This window comes from Prunus avium, chromosome 1 (genome assembly GCF_965620075.1).
Source record: "Prunus avium chromosome 1, drPruAviu1.hap1.1, whole genome shotgun sequence".
NCBI lineage: Eukaryota > Viridiplantae > Streptophyta > Magnoliopsida > Rosales > Rosaceae > Prunus > Prunus avium.
The window spans coordinates 6,413,907-6,422,841 of NC_142284.1; positions in this window are offsets into that span (position 1 = coordinate 6,413,907).

Consider the following 8,935-nt stretch of genomic DNA (forward strand, 5'->3'; position numbering starts at 1 on the left):
GTAAATCCGATACCACCTTAAGTTGGATCTGAATCCTCTGCTTAGATTTTCTCTATCATGATTTGCTTTACTTTTCTTCTATGCGCGCCACCTCATTAAAATTTCATACAAGGGACTGAAATCTTGACACATCACACACAAAACCCAAATAGCTCACAATTTTTATTTTAGAAAATAAATATCCCATTTGAACTAACTTGAGTTAACGTGGTCTTCTTCCTTCATCATTTTTTTTCAGCATCCTAGCACGCTCTCCTTTCCAACCTCACAATCTCTCCTCTTCCCATATGAAATTCAGTTCTTGCAAATTCCCAAGATTTCATCATGCAACTATGGTACTACTTTCATATCATAAACCCAATCTCTCAAGTATGAAATATGAATCAAAACATCTGAGCCAAAATAACAAATAGTGAGCACAGTTGGCTGCATCTATTTTTCTTGGAAAACGAATGGCCTTCCCAGAGCAATCTTTACTTATGATCTATTATTTTAATTTTTTCCACAGAATTTCTTGATTTTGTAATTCTAGTTATGGTTTTATTTTTTTGAGAAAGAAGTGTAGGTTTATATTCCGATTCAGTTCAATTTTGATGTGAGTTACGTATGAAAACCATGGTTGAAATGGCTATGGTGGTCACGTACGACTCATTTGACATCTTCTCATCTTTCTTTGATGGTAGCCCATTCAGTGAGAATATTTGTGTTGTGGTTCTTATTTTGTGAAGAACAATTGTAGTGTAATACCCCGAAAAATTCAAGGTGGATTTTCATATTTTAGTGAAAAACAATATAATGATGGAGAATGATTATGGGTATTTTATCAAGTGATTTTGGATTGAGATTATTAAATTAAGTGTGTTTAATTTCAAGTTGGACAAACATTACCAAAATACCCTTGTAGGAAAAAAAAAAGAAAAAAAAGAAGAAGAAGGAGGCAACGTGTAAGCCAAGCATTTCTTCCCTCCTTCATTCTTCCCCCCTTCCCACTTACATTCTCTTCAAAATCTGATTTTGGGATGAGTTGTAAACCTATAGTGAGTGAGTCACCTAGCTAGTCTAGCCTAAGATTCTTCTCAATCTCTTCTTCCCATTCATTGTATTATCACCCTCTTCTAAATGGATGACTCACCTAGTCTAATTAAGGCTCTTCAATCATGAATTTACTCTTATCCTCATCATTCATTGTATCATCCCTTTCTTCCTCATTCACTTTAGTTTCATCCTTATTCTTCTTTTGTTCCTCTTCAAAATCCAAAATTCGTCACTTCCTTGGAGCAGCAGAGAACTCAAATTTTGGAAGCTCAAATGAGAAAACTTTCTTCATAAAAGTTGTTCATTTACGTGATTCCTCTAACATCCTCAAATTTCAACTCAATCCGACTAGTATAGGCTCTGAAACGTTGGTATGATCACAATAAGTTTACCATTTCCTGATTTCACAGCAGTATGCTCGGTTTCAGTTTGTTTCTCTGATTTCCTGTACTCAAATGACTTTGGTTCCTTCATCAAAGTTGTTTGAAAGGCTGTCTATTATAACATATCAAAATGTTAGATTGATCGCACTTCTATAGCCACCTTGGGAACGTTTAGAGTGGAACTTGTTTATAGTCTTCAACCTTAGTTCCTTCCCTCGTTTTCAGTCCAAAACACTCATATCAAAAACTCAAAACACTATGGTTTCTTCATGATAGTTACTCCAAATTCTCCTCTTTATAACATATCCAAAGATCATCCAAATGCAACCATTATAACTATCTGAAAATTGGTGTGAACAAAACTTGTTCAATTGATTATGTTGAATTTCTTGTTTTTGATGTGTACTTTCTCTCACATGGCTTGTTCCTTATCATTCAATTGCTCCAATTAGCCACTATCATCTCAAGTAAATGATTCTTTGAAGGCTTGAAGCTCTTCTTTTTATTGTCTCTTTGAGTACTAGTTTTAAACCAAGTGTGGTTAGAATGCCTCAAGTATATATATCTTTCGAAGTGTGTTTTTGTGAAGTTCTAGATTATTTCGATGTGATTTTTGTTCCAATTTCATTTTGGGATTTTGTTACATCAAAATGAATATCTCAAGGGTTATTTCAAAGTTGGTTTTGTGCCATCTGAATTTAAATTGATGTTTGTGAAATTTCAAAGTAGAGACTATCCTGCTAGAATTGTTTTGATTCTGCTGCATACCCTGTTTTGAAGTAAGTGTTTGAAAACTTCCTAAACTTGGATTTTCATGAAATTTTAGTATGTTTTACTTTCTCGTATTTTCTTCAAATCTGGAAGGTTTTATCCAATTTGGTTGTAAATTGTAATTTTGGTGATTTTTCAAAATAAAGTGTACAAACTTGAAGAAAAAAAAAAAGAACGTTATGCAGCCTAGTCTGTTTTGGTTTCTATTTTGACATGCTTCCTTAACCCTAATTTTTATCAAATTTTGACATCTTTAATGTTTTCATGTCTAGTTGTGATCTGGAAAGTTTTACATTATTTTGATTTGAACTCAATATTTAGTCAATTTTCAAAGTTAACGTGTTCCAACCCAAATGTTTAGCAAAACTGAAATTTTAGTTTTAAATTGATGTTTTAAATTTTCTTTATGAGTCTAGAGCCGAACCACCTGATTTTAAACATCCCAAAGAGTAGACCTATTATAGGAGGGGAATAGATTAGTTTTTCCTTAATGCTTGGTTCTATGCTTCCTTGGATGTGAGGTTAAGGGAGTAACAATCGGGTCAAACAACTTGTCAAGTGTTTTATGGGGTTTTAGGTCTACGTGCGCTAATAGGACACTCAAATTTGTTTCCTTATTTCCAATGAATTTGAATCAATAAATTATCTTAACTAGGTGTTCTACTCTACGTACTTTCGCGGACGAAACCGCACAAGGTTAAGCTAGCTGGACATGAGGTAGGGTTTCCTGATTTCCAGATGATTGGGCTATGTCACTTTTAATCTTGGTGATTATATATAGTACTATAAATATGAATATTATTGTTGCGTTACTTGGTGAATACTATTTGACGTTGAGTGAATATTATTATGCATGTGATTAAGCCTGGAATATTCTTGTTATTATCTATATTATTATTCAGCAGAGATAAATGATGTTTGCGCTGCATTACATGTGCATCATGAAGACAGTGGTGTTTGGGGTGTGTGTGTGTCGTTTGAGGTATATCTAAGGGGTGGGAGAAGGCCTTAGATATATCTAAGTAAATTAAATGTGGAATATATTCAGGTGACGGGAGCAGAGCTTGAATATATTGAGGTGATGGGAGCAGGGCCTCTAATGATAAGTGAAAGTTGAGAAATTCGTAAACAAAAGAAAAATTGGTTAAGGGATGGATGGGCACTAGTTCATATTTTAGGGTATTCAGAGCCATAGTGGTAAAACGCATGGTATGGGACATGCAGGCTTGTTGCCCTAGGATATGAATTAGTGGGATTAGAAGGGAGTGAGTTCCTGACATCACCGCATATGCAAATTTATTCATCTGGTATGATTGCATAATTTGTATATCTTGTGTTGTTTGATGCATGACACTTTGATTAACTGTGATAGCTGACTTTGAGGGGTTTGACGGTACTCTACTGGGCATTAGAATGCTCATACCCTAATAGATTGTGCAGGATTCAAGGCGAAGTGTGGAAGCGGGTTTCAACCAAGCTACTAGGCTTTTGTTGTTGATTTGTATAATTAATATTTGTAAGTAGTCAACCGTTTGTTAAAGATCTTAGTGTGTAGTTAACTACAAGCTACTGCGACTCTGCTTTTGTGATGTTAAGTAAATTTGTATTATTTTGGGGCTCTATTTTTTTTTTATCATATAATGGTTGTGAGATTTTATTCTTATGACTATGGTATGACTCACACCATGATTCGGGAATATTCCTTATTTTCGAATCGGGTCGTAACATGTAGTCACAGGAATTGTGTTTGTTTCTATGACGAGAGTGATAGTATAAGAGGTCTAAGATAGAGGCATGGCAAAGATACTGTATCTTTGGAAGAAAGAGAAAGAAACAAAATGGAAGAGAAAACGGCTACACACACGTTAGGTTTAGGAATTGTTTTTTTCAAAACAAAAATTGTGAGGCATTTAGGTTTTGTGTGTGATGTGTCAACATTAGAGTCCCTTAGATGAAATTTTAATGAGGTGATGCGAATTAAAGAAGAATAAAGCAAATCATGGCAGAGAATATCCAAGCAGAGAATCCGAATCCCCTTAAATTATGAGGCGGGATTTAAAGGCCGACTAAGAAATTTCAAACTGCCTAAAATCATTTTAAATTGACTTCCGGTAATGCCCTTATCTGACGTAGTTTGCAAGATAAATTGGACCCTTTGTCTGGTCATCGAATGACAAGGAAAAAGCCATGTAGTTAGTTGGTTTGTGATCCAAAATGGAACTCGTTTGAGCAATTCTAGCCTATCGTTCAAACCCTATTTTTGGGCAACATGATGATGAGTTGGTAGTTGGGTGTTTGCTGCCTTATTTTTCTCTTTTGTACTCTTTCAGAATTTCCTTGTTGTCAATCTTGCATGTGACGCTATATATCACCCACATAAACCATCTAATACTTCCAAACTAGGCAACGCTACAAAACCTCCCCATGTGGTGTCCTCAAAATCCCAACCAAATCCTCTTGTGAAGAAGGTGACAAACATATTGGAGGACAAACAGCGACGGACTCAGAAATTTCTTAGTAGATGTGTAATTTTTAAAGATTAAAAGCTCAACAACAAAAAAAGATAGATAACTAAATATCCTTATAATTTAAACAATACTAATATTATTCGTAATTAATTGAAAAAAATAACATTACAATTAACATACAATTGTTGCCGACGAGGTTTCGTATCATGAAAACGTCGTATTATATTTGCATTACTAATACAACAAAAAACATTTTTCTCAATGTAAATAACCAAGCTATCACTTAACCATTGATTCTCTAGTTACGCAATGGTGTTTTCACAATATTCATAGTTGAAAAAGGTCTCTCAACCACAGCAGTTGCAATGGGTAAAACCGAAGCCAATATAAGAATCGAAGTAAATACACATAGTTGTATAACTATGACTAATTGACTATAATTTATCAATTAAATAAACAAATCAATATCAAATTATCAATTAAATAAACAAATTAATTATACCTCGAATCGTGTGTAGCGCAGCCTCTTCCTCCTCGAGTTTGCTACTGATCTTACTAATATAGAGAGAGCTAAATAAGAAAAAAAATTATTAAAAAAAGAAAAAAAAGAAAAAACAAAATTGGCGTTTGCTCAAGAAAAAAAAAGCATCCAACTTACTTTGGATTGGCGTACTCCAGAAGGAAAAAAAAAAGCATAATTCTTGTGATGCACGCACACTTTGATAAAATTGGGTGATGTTAAATTGGTCCTTTATAAAGAGAATTCTGAATCCCACTTAAATAAGAAATTGTGCAAGTCCTATTAAATCCCAATTAAATAAAGAGAACTCCCAATCCCATTTAAATAAGGAATTATGGAGGCCCTATTAAAAGACCACGAAATGGCAGCACCAACAAGTTTCTTGGTTTTTATTTATTATTTATTTATTTTTTAAGTCTGGTCTAAAACGACGTCATTTTGGTCAAAATTAAAAATAAATAAAAAGGCAATGCGTTTTAAAAAGGCTGGTCTAAAATGACGTTGTTTTGGCCAAGCTTTGTTAAAGATAAAAAATAAAAGAAAGAAGCGCGCAACAGCGCATCTCCCACTCTATTTAGGCATTTCGTTGAACACCTAGCGTGCATCTCCTAGTCTGAGCAAAGGTGCAAAATGCAGCACCTTTTATGAATTTTCCGATGAGCGGAGTTATAGGTGCACCTCCTTGTGCCTGCACAGGTCCGTCAATAAGGACAAAGAATAATAAGAAAACAAAAAGGATGGTGGTAGAGATCCGACATTGAAACGCATGTGGAGATCCGATGCCGAGACGCAACCGCCCGTGATGAGTGGAGGAAAATCATAATAAAACAAAGACAAATAGGGGAAAGCTTTTGTATTTGAAAAGTGGGGAAGAGAGGAGGGGAGAGTGGAAGAAGAATAATGGCTTCTTCCTCCTCAAAGTGAGTCTAGAGTATTTTTTGAGAGAGAGGGGGCTAGAGTACTCTTTAGATCTTTCCTAGCTACCATGATTTTTGGAATCCAGATTTTCAACCTTGGATTAAATGACTTTTTCTTATATATTAAACATTGTTGTTATTGGATTTTGATCTTGATCCTTTAAGCTAGGTATATTATTATGAACATATATGTATAATGAACCTACAACAACGTAGTTGTACATTCATTATACATGACTAGCCTCTTGATTCACGTTAGCACACACGTCAATAGGCTTTTTCGTTGTTTAATTTTTTAAAATCCTTTTCTATAGAGAAATTGTTTTTGGACATGAACTCAATTTTTTTTTTTTTTTGAATTATTTGCATTTGAATAGACTATTATTTTACGTATTTGTCCTTTTATAATGAAGTAGTTGTGTTTTGAAATACTTTTTTCTTTTCTTTAACAAGAGCAATTTTGAATTATTTGGAAATTTAACCATATGAGCTTGACGTTTGCTGAGTGTTTATTAATGATGTATATAAACAAAGTATAAGATCGCAACCACCACGTACGCTTTAACGTCAGAGCCAGATTTCAAACTTGTACACGTGGTATGGACCACCAGCATCCGTAGCCCGAGCTAAAGCCTAAAATGCAGGGCACCCACAAGAACAAAGCGACAGAAATTTGGACTGAGGGTAAGACATAGGTAGCCTGATTTGATTTGATCAACCTCTCCTCCCTCGTGAAAGAGAATATTACCAAGAAATAGAGCATTCACTATTGAAAGAGTATATCTCAAAAAAATTTTGTTACCAGTAGATTCTGGACAATGCACATGCAGTGATGTCCCGATAATCATTGAGGGTGGTGGCTTGCATTTAAGTTTGAATTTCTCTTCAGGCTTGTGTACGATCATCTACTCAATGAGGAGACTTTTCCTATATGGGAGGCTTGAATTGTCTGATAGATTAGAGGTCATGGCCCAACGAATCTTGCCCCACTTACACACACACACACACGTATATATATATATGTATGCTCCAACGACAAATTTGCATGTGATCATGAGATTATTACGTGTTGCATATTATGTATAAGTTAATGAAGATGATTACCGCATGTGTTAAGTATATCAGTCCCATTTTATTGAGGGATTCCTAAAGTAATTTTATTTGAGGGACACCTTTTAGGGTCCCCTACAAATTTTTTTTTGAACGATCCAAACTGTATATTTTTCAAATCGTCATTCATAGATCATCTTTGCAAAAGATCATGCAAATTGAAATTCATTAAGGCATCTAATTGGGAGCAAACAAATAGACGGACATGGTGCTTGAAGAAAAGACTATAATAACAATAATCTAATTGAGTAGTCAAATGGTTTCAAATTCAAGTGATTTCTTTGCAGGGATCTTTGAGGGAATATCTAAAAACTAGACAGTTTGGATTATTGAAATACTATGGTGGGGCCTATAAGGGTGTCCCTCAATTAAGCTTACTTGAGGGATCCCTTATAAGGGACACCCTCTCCACATTATATTTCAAATATCCTAATCGTCTATCTTTTAGATATTCTTTCAATGATTATCTCTATGAAAAAAAAATCGCTTGAATCCGAAATTATTTGACCACTCAATTAATGGTTGTGATTTTAGTGCTTTCTTGAGCACAGTGCTTGTTTATTTTGTTGGTCACAACTAGATGTCTTAATGGTTTCTTATTAGACTAATTTTTTGCAATGGTGATCTATGAATAAAGACTTGAAAAATAGACGGTTCAAATCGTTGAAATAAGTGAACCGCAAAGGGTATCCATCAAATAAAATTATTTGAGGAATATCCCTCAATATATAGAAGGGAACTATAAATACAGTAGTGATCCTCCAATCAATCAAGTGCTAGGAAAAAAAAAGCCACAAAGTTATTTTCATCATGTTATCCACAAACAAAGCTGCACAAAGCCATTATAAAATTTCCAATCATGATAAATGCGCTAATGGTTATCATTTTAGTATTTTCTTGTTCGTCTGTTTTGTTGGTCTTCACAACTAAATGTCTTAATGGTTTTTGATTTGTCTAATTTTTTGTTTGTAAGGATGATCTATGAATGAAGACTTGAAAAATAGATGGTTCGGATCGTTGAAAAAAAATTCATAATGGACCCCAAATGGTGTCTCTCAAATAAAATTATTTAAAGGATCCCTAAATAGAACAAGACTGTATAACTTCGTCTATGAGTGTGATGCCTATTTTAACAAGACGTATGTTCTTTCTTACAGAATGGACACATCAGTAGGTAACCTTTTTCTTATTTGTGTCACAAGATCCTAGCATAAATTACGAGTAGTTATGCGTCGGGACGCTAGAAAAAAAGAGAGCAGGGAATCAGTTAATTAAGACTAGAGCTTGGAAATAATGAGGTAAGTAGTAAAAATTAGGGCAACATAGTAGGTCATTTGGTTCCATGTATATCTTTTTCTTCTTTATACCATATATAGGAAAACTAAGAAACTAAAAAGATACGTACCATATACTAGCAAGTAGCTAGGGTTGAAAAAGGGGGGAGTGGACTGAAGTAGGAGTGAGCTGTTTGATTTGAAATGTGGGAAAAAAGTTGAGAGTAAGGAGAGACCCTTGAAGGGCAAAGAAAAAATAGTACCACTGGACTGGAGTCATGTGAGGGCATTTATATGGTGGGGTTTTGGTGTTTTTGCCTCTCAATGCACATGGGAAAGAGTCCTTTCTTTCATGGTAGGTGTAAAAGGAAATGAAAGCATGTGAGGCCATGTGGCCAATTGACCACCCAAACATTTTGCAACCAAATCCTTGTTAAAGCTATAGTACCTCCCTCTC